Source organism: Scylla paramamosain, chromosome 13, assembly GCF_035594125.1.
Source record: "Scylla paramamosain isolate STU-SP2022 chromosome 13, ASM3559412v1, whole genome shotgun sequence".
In the NCBI taxonomy this organism is placed as follows: domain Eukaryota; kingdom Metazoa; phylum Arthropoda; class Malacostraca; order Decapoda; family Portunidae; genus Scylla; species Scylla paramamosain.
The window spans coordinates 17,606,190-17,619,879 of NC_087163.1; the positions used below are offsets into that span (position 1 = coordinate 17,606,190).

General features: G+C 43.8%; 1 pseudogene; it reads left to right on the forward strand.

Annotated features, from left to right (window-relative positions):
• The first annotated feature begins 3,280 nt into the window (after window positions 1–3,280).
• LOC135106204 (uncharacterized) lies at window positions 3,281–9,288 on the forward strand (annotated as a pseudogene).
• Window positions 9,289–13,690: the final 4,402 nt, after the last annotated feature.

The following is a 13,690-nucleotide window of genomic DNA, read 5'->3' on the forward strand; positions in this document are numbered from 1 at the left end:
TTAACCTCTACTCATTGTTAGGGTGCCTTGGCATCAGAACAGTCACTGTCTTGCTCGTGACCATGGATGACGTAAGCGGTTGACGCGGCCTCATGAGGGGTCACGCCGGGGGCGTTACTATGGGCGGCGTGGGCGCTGGCGTTGCCGGGGGCACTGCTATAGGCATGGGTGCCGTGGCTACGACAATTATTATTATCATTATTATTATTATTATCATCATCATCATTATTACTACTATGTAGTATTCACTGAGCCAGGACACAGATGGAAACGCAGTCAGTAGTCTTGAGTTTGTCATATTAAATGCACAGAGTGATAAGGACGGATGGGGAAATGTGTGGACAAGACGAGAGCAGAGCGGTGACTGACCTGTGTAGGGTCGGGGAAGGACACACCCCAGATCATCAGTGCTTGCCGCCACCTGCATGAGATTAGCGACGGGAATACCCTGGGTAGGTTAGCAAGTAGTGGCCGGCCTGAGAGGCAAGGTCTCTATAGTCTCCCCCTCGCCCTCAACACAGAGAAACATAGGTATAGGAGGAAAGATGGAAAACAATGGCAGTTAGGAGGCCTGGAAATATTCTGGGCGGTGCACCGTCTTGCCGGAGTGCGTGGTGATATGCTCTAGGTTGACACGTTCCTCATCCTGACTAGGTGTGGTGTCCTATTGGCTTGACCTGGCTCCTGGAGTGGGGTCGGCCAGGGAATGCGCAGCGGGGCCTGCCGTGAGTGTTAGAGACCGGTGCCCATGGTAAGCAGTTTGGCCTGTGGGAGGCAGACATACCTCAGGTCACCATTGCTGCTACCTGACCTTGCCGCCACCTGGATGGGATAACGACGGAAATACCAGGAGGAGATTAGCAGCCTGAGAGGCGAGGTCACTACAACTACTACTATTGTTACTACTACTGCTACTACTACTACTACTACTACTACTACTACTACTACTACTACTACTAATAATAATAATAATAATAATAATAATAATAATAATTATTATTATTATTATTATTATTATTATTATTATTATTATCATTATTATTATTATCATTATTATTTATTATTATTATTATTATTATTATTATTATTATTATTATTATTATTATTATTATCATTATTATTATTATTATTATTATTATCATTTTATTACAATCATTTCTTTAGTGTTATCATTAAAAAAAAGCATACTTTCAGAACATTTTCGCTTTTAACATAATGCAAATGTATGAGGCGGTTACTCAAAGAGGTGCGTAAACGCCACCAAAGTCACTTTCTGAGTTACGTATGGAGCAGTATAATGCAACGCTTCCTCTCACTGACGAACCAGACGTCTCTAGCCAACTGCAAGTTGTTCGACAATCCCATTCTCTTTCCGATCGAGCCTAAGAGTGAGTGCCCCTCCTCGCTGATTCCAAGCTTTAGTCAAGTACGGGCGTATATGCACCTCGCGGACCAACGCAAAGCGGAAGCCAATGACCTCGCGGCTGGGATGACGTGTGGACAGTGCGCTCACCAGTCAGAGAGCCCGTCTTATCTTATTTTCTTATTAATACCTTTGTAGCATGCAATTTGTCTAACTTATCTGCCACTTACTTACCTGTACATTAGGATGTATTCTTTTCCAGGTGAGGTGAGCTGTAGCTGCAATATTTTCTTGAAATATTACTATCTTATTATCTTTGCAATATCATTATTCTCTTGTTTCCATGACAACTTACTATCTTACCTGCGTCTCACTTCCTGTATCTCACTTCCTTGAAGTAAAATAACCGGCAAAGTGCTTACCTGTCACTTACCTGTACCTGCATTCGTACCTAAAAATGCGTCAGTATAGTAAGATAGTCATGCGTTGGTCACTAGTAATGAAGCCTGAAATAATATTTACCTCAGATAAGTCATTAATATCTTAAGTCATTAATATCTTGGTTGGAGCGCGGAATACCAGATGTCCTAACCAGAGCCTCTACATCAAGGTGTTATCTATCGCCACCCACACTACTCCAATCACTGTCTAAAACTTCATAATACAGATGAATCATCGAAAATTGAAGAAGCGTCTTGAAACCTTCCTCTTGAAAGGGTTCAAATCATAGGAAGTAGGAAATACAGTGGTTAATTTATCTTCTCTCGTGGCTTTTACTCTTTGTTACTTTCCCTATTTTTTCAGTCCTAGTTTTTTACCTTTGTTTCTATTTCATTCCTATGTTATTTATTCATGGTTTTTTTTATTTGCATCTATGATTTAACCTTAATTTGTCTTATGCAGTGGTTGTTTTCTATTTCTCGAAATGTTTCTTTTTTTTTTTTTTGGTGCTGGATTCTCTCTTTTATCTGGTTATCTTTTCACACAAATTTCCATCTGTACACTTAACTTATTTCCGTAAGCTTTTTTTTTTTTTTCTATATATTAATCATTCCATGTCACAAAACATAGCAGCACAATTAACAGACACACATACACAGAGACTATGTAGGGATACACTAGTTCATCCTCACGATTCATACACTCACTCCACTCACACATACTCACACCCCACAAATGCATGCCACGACTCTATTTCAGCGTCAACCGGTGCAGATCCTCGCAGCTTTAACAGAATGCTGAGGAGTCTTGCTCGTCTGGCTTTTTTTTTTTTTTATGTAAAAGGGTCACTGGTCAAGGGAAACAAAAAAAGAGGTAAAAAAAAATCCCACTGAGGTGCCAGTCCCAAAAGGGATGTCAAGAGAAGAGAATACAGAAGCAGGTAGGGAGTTCCAGAGTTTATCAGAGAGAGGGATGAATGATTGAGAGTAGTGGTTAACTCTTGCATTACAGAGGTGGACAGAATAGGGATGAGGGAAAGTGCAGCGAGGCCGCGAGAGCAGGGGAGACAAACAATTAGCAAAATCAGAACAGTTAGCGTGAAAATAGTATTAGAAGATAGCAAGAGATGCAACAATGCAGCGATGAGAAAGAAGCTTAGGAAGGGAGCTGATAAGACGAAAAGCGGTATGAGTGAAATCCCCCCTACATACATGTGTCCATACACGGACGGATAACGTCCGTGCACAGAGTTAGCAGCTGAGGGGAGAAGTGAGAAAAACTGGCGGAAGCAACTCAGAAGGCCTAACTTCATAAAAGGTATTTTAGCTAGAGATGAGATGTGAAGTTTTCAGTTTAGATTATAAGCAAAGGACAAACCGAGGATGTTCAGAGTAGAAGAGGGGGGACAGTTGGGTGTCACTGAAGAAGAGGGGCTAGTTGTATGGAAGGTTGTGTCGAGTTGATAGATGGAAGAATTGAGTTATTGAGGCATTGAACAATTCTAAATTTGCTGTAATATTATGAACTGTAAAGTATCGTATTTGTGAATAACTTTTGGGACCATTGATATTAATGGGTCGTTGGTGGTGGTTATTAGGGTTTCCACGTAGGCAGGGTGACGTCAGCAACAGGGGCGGCAGCAAGTGACTGGAGCGAAGCAAGGTGGTTCGCCTGGAGACGAGAACACGTCAGACACTTCGCCACCACCACTCCTGCCACCTGGTCGCTGCCCCGCTGCCAGTACTCGTCCATAGCTGTGTTGTGACCCATGAATTCCTTCTCTACGTATCTTGTTAAGTAAAGAGAAAAAAAGCAAGATTTGTTTCCCTGCTGCGTCAAGCTATCTAGGCAGTATGGGGGATATATTTGACTTGAAACTGATCCCCGAGTTCGATGGCAGTGGTACGCAGGCTGTGGTGGAGTGGCTCGAAAAACTGGAACTGGTCTGCAAGCTTCGAGGTGTCGACGATGTAGCAAGTGTGATTCCACTACGCCTAACGGGAGATACGTTCGCCGTGTACCTACAGCTGACAAAGTCGGAGAGGAAAAAGACTGAAAAAGTGAAGGAGGCGCTGCTGGCTGTCTCTGCAGTGGATTCTTATGTGGCCTATGAACAGTTCGTGAAGCGAAAATTGCGCAGTGGGGAGTTCCCAGATGTGTATTTGGCTGAGTTTCGGCGCCTGGCGTACCTGTTTGGCGGAATAAGTGACGTCTGCCAGCTGCTCCGAGCTGGGTCACCTATGGAGTCTCTCGACTTGAACCAGGTTCTGGCACGGGCAAGGGCGGTCATCAGGGACGACATCCCCCTTGGGTCATCGTCATCGGAGGCGTGCCTTGGCGCCACAGCAGGCTATGGCGCTGCGCCTTGTGTGGTTGCCGCAAGTCAACGGTGTTATGTATGTGGTGGCCCTAATCATCTCGTCAGGGATTGTTTAACTCGACAACAAGCTCATGGCCGCACACGGCGTCGAGTGAGGAGCTATAAACGTGGTGGTTTAGGCCACATTGCATCGAGGTGTTCGGGAAACGGGCACGGAGATGGGGCATCAGCGCCAGCCTCCTCTCATGGCGGTCAGTGAGTGAGGCGCTACCAAGTGCTATGGTGAGTGTGGAGGGTGTCCGTCGTCGTGTGTTCGTGGACACCGGGTATTCTTGAAGTATCGTCCATGTTTCGTGCTACAGGCCATGGACGAAGGGTGCCGTCGACATGGGTACTGTGAGTGGGGAGAAGTGGCAGTGTGAGGAAACAGGTGTCGTACGCCTCTAGCTTAGCGGTGGGGCTTCCACTGACATTTCTGTGTGTGTGTGTGTGTGTGTGTGTGTGTGTGTGTGTATGTATGTATGTGTGTAGCAACCGCGAAGCCCCTTGGTTTTATGGTAATTCTTGGCATGGATGGCATAACGGCCCTTGGGGGAGTTGTAGTCGATGCTCAGAATAGTGTTCGTTTTGGCATAAAAAAAAACAGAGATCTGTGTGGCTGCTAACACCGTGGTAGGAGTGGACGAACCTGATTTTACTGCCACTTATGACCCTTTGTCCAAATGTTGGACGGCAGCCTGAAAGTGGTCAGAGGGTAAGGAGCCTGGTGTCCTGCGGAATACGGAAGAGATATACTCTGTGCCTTCCGTATGAAGAGGAGCTCCAAAAGTGGATAGAGGATGGATGGTTACTTCCGTACGACGAACATAAATACGGACCGGCTAAGGGCCTGATTCCTCTCATGGCCGTTGTACAGCACAACAAGAAGAAAGTACTGCCAGTTATGGACTTTAAAGAGCTCAACGCACACATCGACGCGTTCACGGCGGACTGACGTGTGATCAGACAGACTGCGGGAGTGGCGGAGGCAAGGGGAGAATGTTTGTGTGATTGACCTTGCTAAGGCTTATCTGCAGATTAGAATTCACGACTCCCTGTGGCCATATCAGACTGTGAATTTTAAGTGCCAGAGATATTGCTTAACGCGACTGGGATTCGGCCTAGATTTTCCCCCGTTAGTTATGAAAGCAGTGCTCAACAGTGTTCTCTCACAAGATCCAATTGTTAGAAAAGGAACGTCAGCTTACATCGACGACATTCTTGTTAATGAAAAGATTGTTGAGGCCTGTCGTGTAAAAGAACATCTCGAGAAATTTGGGCTAATAAGCAAGCCATGCGAACGGCTTACTGATAGAACACGAATGTTGGGCCTGAGAGTCTGGGGGGAGCAGGGAGGCCTTGTGTGGACGAGAGACGTCAAAGCACCAAGCGAACTGACGAAGCGGGCGGTGTTTTTATTCTGCGGCAAGCTGGTGGGCCACTATCCTATGTGTGGTTGGCTGCGAGTGGCAACAGCCTTCATCACGAGGAGGGCCGATTGCCTCTCGGAGAGATGAGATGAATTAATCACCGATAAGGAAATAAGGAGGTTTCTGGATGAGGTCGTGGTCGAAGTTAGGAAGAATCATCCTGTGAGAGTACCTTGGAGTGCCAGAGGTGACGAGACCAGAGTGTGGGTGGATGCCAGTTCCCTGGCACTTGATGCTGTAGTAGAGATCGATGTCAGCATCATCGAAGACGCCAGCTGGTCATGCAAAAACGACTCAAGTCACATCAACATGGCCGAGTTGGATGCAGTCATCAAGGGATTGACTCTTGCATTGGCCTGGAAGGTCAGAACGATGGAATTGATGACATGCTCTTCTACGGTGCGTCGATGGATCTCTGATGACCTCTCCGGCAGAAGCAGGCTCAAGACCAAGGCTGCGAGCGAGATGCTCGTTCGGAGGAGAGTTGGCATAATAATGTCGCTGGTCGAGGAGTGGATCCCTGTGAAGAAAGCAAGTTAGAAGCAGACGGCCCCTACCAGACTGGTGAAGAAGTGTGGGTAAGATCGCCTAATGTTCCTTGTGATGGACAGCATAAGAGAGGTTGAGTCACTAAAGTCTTATCCCACCAGATTGTAGAAGTCAACGGAATCCCCCGCCACGTTAAGGATCTTCATCACTGCACTTCCCATGCCCCTCAGGAGAATGTTACAACCACGGATGGTGAGGACGATGAGCTTCTCATTCAGCTTTCTGGCCAGGCTGATGAGGAGGAAGAAAACGACGAAGATGCTGCGGCTGAAGATAAGTTGGATTGAGAACTTCCAAGGCGTTCATCGAGAATTGGAAGGCCCCGATTGTGTAATCTGTGTGAATATAATATTAAGGAGGGAGTGTAATATTATGAACTGTAAAGTATCGTATTTGTGAATAACTTTTGGGAAAATTAATGTTGATAAGTCGTTGGTGGTGTTTATTAGGGTTGCCACGTAGGCAGGAGTGACGTTAGCAACAGGGGCGGCAGCGAGTGACTGGAGCGAGGCAAGGTGGTCCGCCTGGAGACGAGAACACTACCACATCTGCCACCTGGTCGCTGCCTCGCTGCCAGTAGTCGTCTATAGCTGTGCTGTGACCCGTGTATTCCTTTTCTACGTATCTTGTTAAGTAACGAGAGAAAGCAAGATTTTTTCCCTGCGACCTCTTCCCTGACACCTCACTTTTTTTTTTTTATGTAGGAAGGATACTGGCCAAGGGCAACAAAAATCTAATAAAAAAAAAATGCCCACTGAAATGCCAGTCCCATAAAAGGGTCAAAGCAGTGGTCAAAAATTGGTGGATAAGTGTCTTGAAACTTCCCTCTTGAAGGAATTCAAGTCATAGAAAGGTGGAAATACAGAAGCAGTACAGAGTTAGCAGCTGGGGGGGTGAGAAAAACTGGCGGAGACGTCTCAGAACACCTAACTTCATAGAAGCTGTTTTAGCTAGAGATGAGATGTGAAGTTTCCAGTTCAGATTATAAGTAAAGGACAGACCGAGGATGTTCAGTGTAGAAGAGAGGGACAGTTCAGTGTCATTGAAGAAGAGGGGATAGTTGTCTGGGAGGTTGTGTCGAGTTGATAGATGGAGGAATTGAGTTTTTGAGGCATTGAACAATACCAAGTTTCCTCTGCCCCAATCAGAAATTTTAGAAAGATCAGAAGTCAGGCGTTCTGTGGCTTCCCTGCGTGATATGTTTACCTCCTGAAGGGTTGGACGTCTATGAAAAGACGTGGTAAAGTGCAGGGTGGTATCATCAGCATAGGAGTGGATAGGACAAGAAGTTTGGTTTAGAAGATCATTAATGAATAATAAGAAGAGAGTGGGTGACAGGACAGAACCCTGAGGGACACCACTGTTAATAGATTTAGGAGAAGAACAGTGACCGTCTACCACAGCAGCAATAGAACGGTCAGAAAGGAAACTTGAGATGAAGTTACAGAGAGAAGGATAGAAACCGTAGGAGGGTAGTTTGGAAATCAAAGCTTTGTGCCAGACTCTATCAAAGGCTTTTGATATGTCCAAGGCAACAGCAAAAGTTTCATTAAAATCCCTAAATGAGGATGACCAAGAGTTAGTAAGAAGAGCCAGAAGATCACCAGTAGAGCGGTGTTGACGGAACCCATACTGGCGATCAGATAGAAGGTTGTGAAGTGATAGATGTTTAAGAATCTTCCTGTTAAGGATAGATTCAGAAACTTTAGAAAGGCAGGAAGTTAAAGAAATAGGACAGTAGTTTGAGAAATCAAAACGGTCACCTATTTTAGGAACAGGTTGAATGTAGCCAAACTTCTAGCAAGAAGGGAAGGTAGATATTGATAGATAGTGTTGGAAGAGTTTGACTAGGCAAGGTGGAGGCTCAGAAACACAGTTTCGGAGAACAATAGGAGAGACCCTATCAGGTCCATAAGCCTTCCAAGGTTTTAGGCCAGCCAGGGCATGGAAAACATCATTGCGAAGAATTTTAATTGGTAGCATGAAATAGTCAGAGGGTGGAGGAGAGGGAAGAAGAAGACCTGAATCATCTAAGATAGAGTTTTTAGGAAAGGCTTATCGATGAGTTGAGTTTTAGAGATAGATGAGATAGCAGTTGAAATAAAGTTTAGTTGAAATAAAGGAGAGAAAGAAGAAGTGAAGCTATTGGAGATGTTTTTGGCTAGGTGCCAGAAGTCACGAAGGGAGTTGGACCTTGAAAGATTTTGACACTTTCTATTGATGAAGGAGTTTTTGGCTAGTTGGAGAACAGACTTGGCATGATTCCGGCCAAAAATATAAAACACATGAGATTTATATGATGGAAGGCTCAAGTTGGTGGTAGGTGGGGGCGCCCATCATCCACCACCAAGTGTTTATTGCTTTACTTAAGCAACAAACAAGAAGGTGTACCTTAAATGGCTTATAGTATATCTGTAAGATATTTTCACGCTGGGTGGTAACCATATAACCAAGCCCTTCTCTCCTATCCTCTCCTTCCTCATCTCTCTCCTTCTCTCCCTCTTTCTCTCCCTCTTCTCCCTCCGAGTGAGACCATAAAACTTTGCCTGAGCTGTTCGCTACAACTTTTTATTTTATTTTCTCTCTCTCTTTCATAGGAGTGGGTTTTACAGGGATTCCATAGTCGCGTATCTGACCTTCAGTCCCTGTGCCACTTTTCCTTCCTCTGGCTGATGCGACCGAGAGCTTTTTTCTATCCCTCCTACTATTTTTTTCTCTCTTTTTAATCGTAATCCCACGTTGTGTAGGCAGGACAAATGGATGAATGGTGGCAGCGATTTTTCCTTCTTTCCTTATTGCTATTGCTACTGTCAGGTCCCCCTTGTAATTGGCGACCTGGGGGTATTGCGGCTCCTCCAGGTGGACCTATTTTTCTGCTTTCTTTACTCACTTTTATGGAGTTTATATTTTACTTAATATTCCTCATTACTCTTGTTGGTGATGCTCATTCTAATCCCGGTCCTCGTAATCACTGCTGTAAGGCCCTGTATATCAATATGCGGGGTCTGGAGGCCAACTTACAAGATGCTGCAGTAGTTACACCTTAATATGACAATTTTTTGTTCAGAGACTCTCGTTTCGAGCTTCAGACATGTCTCCGAGATTCTGATACCCAACTTCAAGAGGCCCCACCTTCTGAGACGTGACTCTATCCCTAGAGCTCAGGGAATGTGTGTATACATGCGTCCAGCATGCAGTGCTTCACGTATTGCCATATTTGAGTGCGGCTGTCATGAAATGATGCTGGTTAAAATTTGTAGCAGTTTTGATAACTATTATATCTTTTCAGTATACAGGAACCCCGATCTTGATGATAGTATTTATGACTATCTATTAAGTTCTGATTCAAGAATCAGACTCTAAAGCTTCTTCTGTTTTTGTCGGTGATGTTAATGCGCATCATCAGGAATGGTTGAATTCCATCTCCCCAACAAATCAACACGTATCGGGTGCTCTAGACTTTAGTAATCTCTCTGGATGCGAGCAGATCGTTCAGAGTCCAACTCACGCCTCGGGTAATTGCCTTGATCTTCTTTTTACTGACGTCCCTTCAGTGGTGACTGTACAGGTTGTCCCTCCCCTCGTCAGTACAGACCAATCTGGCTTGTCTTTCAATATTCAAACTTCATTTTCAATTCCAGACGAGCTAGTCTCACGAAAAGTATTTTTGAAGTCACGTGCCAACTGGGCTGGTGTCAATGCTGATTTTAATGACATTGTATGGCGGGAAGTTTTTCAGGCTGATAGTCCAATCGATGCCTTTAACAGAGTGTTGTTTGCCATAAGTGAAAGAAGAATTCCCTCTGAAGTAATCAGAAGTCGTCACAAGGACAAAGCCTGGTTTAATGATAACTGCAGGCGTGCCCAGCGTGAAAAAAACAGGTTGCTTACTGTGAATGGTCTCGGCTGCGCTCACATGAGTCATGGGAGAATTAAGTTCGTATGCGTTCAATAGCCCAGCGTACATATTCCATTGCCCAGGATGAGTACAATGAACACCTTAAAAATTTTCTGATTGGCACCTCCCAGCCACATTCATGATGGTCAGCTCTTAAGCAGTCCCTCTTCGGTGTGGACTCAAGTTTACCTCCTCTTTCCTGCACAGATGGTTCAATCTGCCATAATTCAAAGAACAAAGCCAATCTTTTAGCCTCTGTTTTTAATTTAAAACAATGTAGTGAAGAGCTGGAACTGCCGCCGTCTTGTCCCCAGGGTATAAAATTAGGCTCTATTGCTTTTAAGTCTTCTGAAATCTTAAGGTACCTTCATGACATAGACTCGTTCGGCCGTTGTGATCCTCTGGGTTTTTTTTTTTTTTTTTTTTTTTTTTTTTTTTTTTTTTTTTTTTTTTACAAAAAGACTGCTTCCCCTCTGGCTCCAAAGTTGGCAGTTATTATTAGAGCCATTTTACGTAAGGGTTCGTTTCCGGTATGCTGGCATACTGCAAATGTTACCCCTATTCCAAAGGGCTTCTCACCCTCCATTCACCCTGGCGACTATAGACCCATCTCCATAACTCCGGTTCTGTCTTTGAGCGCCTGCTGGCCAAGAGTCTCACCCGTTTTTTAGATATTGATAAGTTGTTGTCATCTAGTCAGTTTGGTTTTAGAAAAGGTCTCAGTACTTCTGATGCTCTTGTTTACATAGCACACGACATTCAAGTTGCTCTTGATGCTGGTTATGAATCTAGAGTAATTTCACTTGACTTTAGCTCTGCATTTGATCGTGTTAACCACAAGGCCCTCCTGTCTAAAGTCAGATCTCTTGGCATTGGTGGCTGCTTCCATCAAATTATTTCAAAGTCCCTAACCGATAGAAAGAAGCGTGTGACTGTTGATGGCTGTTTCAGTTCCTTTAGTCCAGTTATATCCGGTGTTCCGCAAGGAAGCGTCTTGGGCCCTATTCTTTTTATTATTTATACATTTGACATGTGGTGTGCGATTGAGTCTGATATGGTTGCTTATGCTGACGACACCACCTTATATGCGGTAATTCCTTCCCCTCAGGATAGACATAGAATCGCTAATGTTCTCACTCGTGATGTCTCAAGGATTATGTCTTGGTGTGATAGGTGGGGTATAAAACTAAGCCCGAGTAAGTCCCACAGTATGGTTATTAGTCAATCAAGGACGCCTTTTCCTCCTCATCCTGATATTGTTGTCATTGGAGTGCCAATTCCAAATTGTTCCTCACTGAAGTTGCTTGGGGTCACCCTTGATCCCAAACTCACTTTTGAGTTGCACTTGCGTTCACGTTCACGTCAATCTCATGAAAAGTTGGTTTATTGCGTAAGTGCAGTCGGATATATTCCTCTGATGATATTGTCAAAAGCTGCCTTTACTCTTTCATACTGCCTCATTTTGAGTACTGTCATTCTGTTTGGATTTCTGCAGCTGAGTCTGACTTAAAGCTTTTAGATAGAGCATTCAACCAGATTAAATTTCTTCTCCCTAATCTTGAGATTAACTTCGGCATCGTCGTTTGGTAGGGTCACTGTCTTATTTCTTCAAAATTATGTCTAATGTCAACCACCCGTTGCACCGTCATTTGCCTGCTCCCTTAGAACCGGCACGTGCTACAAGACACTCCGTGAGCCTGAACGACCGTGCCTTGTCTGTGAATCGACGTAATACATCACAATTTTCCCGGTGTTTCATCCCAGCGTCCGTCAGACTTTGGAATACACTTCCCACTGAGATTGTCAATGCTAGTAATTGTGAATTTTTTTAAAAACTTGTTAATACCATTCTTCTCTCTCAGTACTCTCTACCTATTAGATCTTTCCAAATCTTCCTATTCTATGCTTTCTTCCTGTTACTAAACCTTCAGCTATCAGTGAAGTGCCACCCACTGGGCCTTCGGGCTTATGCATTCGTGCTTTCCAGTGGGTCACCTTCGTTGATTCATATAATAATAATAATAATAAAAGTACCTTTTGTGGGTCACCTCTGTCATATATAGCATGAGAACAGGCTGTGTTAAACTAAAGTTTGGAAGGTTTAGGGTGAGAAAAGAGTGAGGAATGTACGCCTTCATGCCAGACACTATCACCTGTTATGTGCTCAGCACATAGAGAGGGGTCTCTAACACGGAGGCAGTAATCTTTTCAAGGAAAATCAGGAAAATACCTCCTCAGGCTCCCCAAACTAGCAGAGGCAAACCGCCAAAGTCACCTCCGCTTTGGGGGATCCTGAGGAGGAATTGGAGCGATAGGACAAGATACAGATGTGAGATTGTGATCAGAGGACCTCAGCGGAGAAGAGAGGGTGACAGCATAAGCAGAAGGATTAGAGGTTAGGAAAAGATAAGAAATGTTGGGCGTATCTCCAAGACGGCCAGGAATACGAGTAGGATGTTACACCAGTTGCTCTATGGCCATGAAGGATAACAAAGTTAAAAGCTAGTTTATCAGGTGGTCAGTGAAGGGAGAGGATAGCCAAAGCTGGTGGTGAACATTGAAGTCTCCAAGAATGCAGATCTCCGCAAAAGGAAAGAGAGTTAGAAAGTGCTCCATTTTGGAACTTAAGTAGTCAAAGAGTTTCTTGTAGATAGAGGAGTTAGATGAGAGGTATACAGCATAGATAAATTTAGTTTGAGAGTGACTTTGTAGTCGTAGCCAGATGGCGCAACTTGGATAAAGTGTTTGAATGCAGGGACTTGTATCATACTATACTGGCCACGAAGTGCGTCTATATTTTAAACTTTTTTCCTCTCCTATTTTTGAGGGGTTGGGTGTGTAGCTTACGGGGCACCGCTTAAACGGCTGTGGATCAAGTGACTTTGAAGGCTTAGTATAGTAAATGATTTATTTTTTTTATTTTTTTTATTTTTTTTTATTTATTTATTTATTTATTTATTTTATTTTATTTTATTTTATTTATTTATTTTTTTATTTATTTTATTTTTTTTTGTCTTTCACTTCATTACGAGCAAGGAAGAAGTTTCCCTCCACCTTTTTTCTTTCTTCCTGTTTTCTTTCTTCCGTGCTTGCCTCCTTGATTTCGCCCTTTCTTCTTTCTCTTTTTTTCACTTCTTTCTTCCTTCCTTCCTTACATTCTTACTTCGTTCTTTCCTTGTTTAAGTCCTTTGTCTCCCATCACTGACGGATGTTGTTGGTTGAAGGAAAACAGATGTGGCAACCATGTTAATTAAACTCATGCCGAGAATAAGGAAATACGATTGGATTTCTACCAGTCAAATGAACTTCCTTATATGTGAAGGTAAGGGAGCGAAAAATGTACTGTATTAATTATTTTTTTTTATTTAAAATTGTTTATCCATGATCATGAACCTGATGTGTGTGTGTGTGTGTGTGTGTGTGTGTGTGTCTGTGTTTGTGCGCGCGCGTGCGTGCGTGCGTGCGTGAGTGTATGTGTGAGCGCGAGAACGTTAATTAACGTCCAGTGGACGGAACACATTTTATAGCGACCAATTTATTTTCACTATTGTTTTTATTAATCCGTTCCAGAGAGAGAGAGAGAGAGAGAGAGAGAGAGAGAGAGAGAGAGAGAGAGAGAGACAAAATACGAGCTAATAAAAACAAAATGA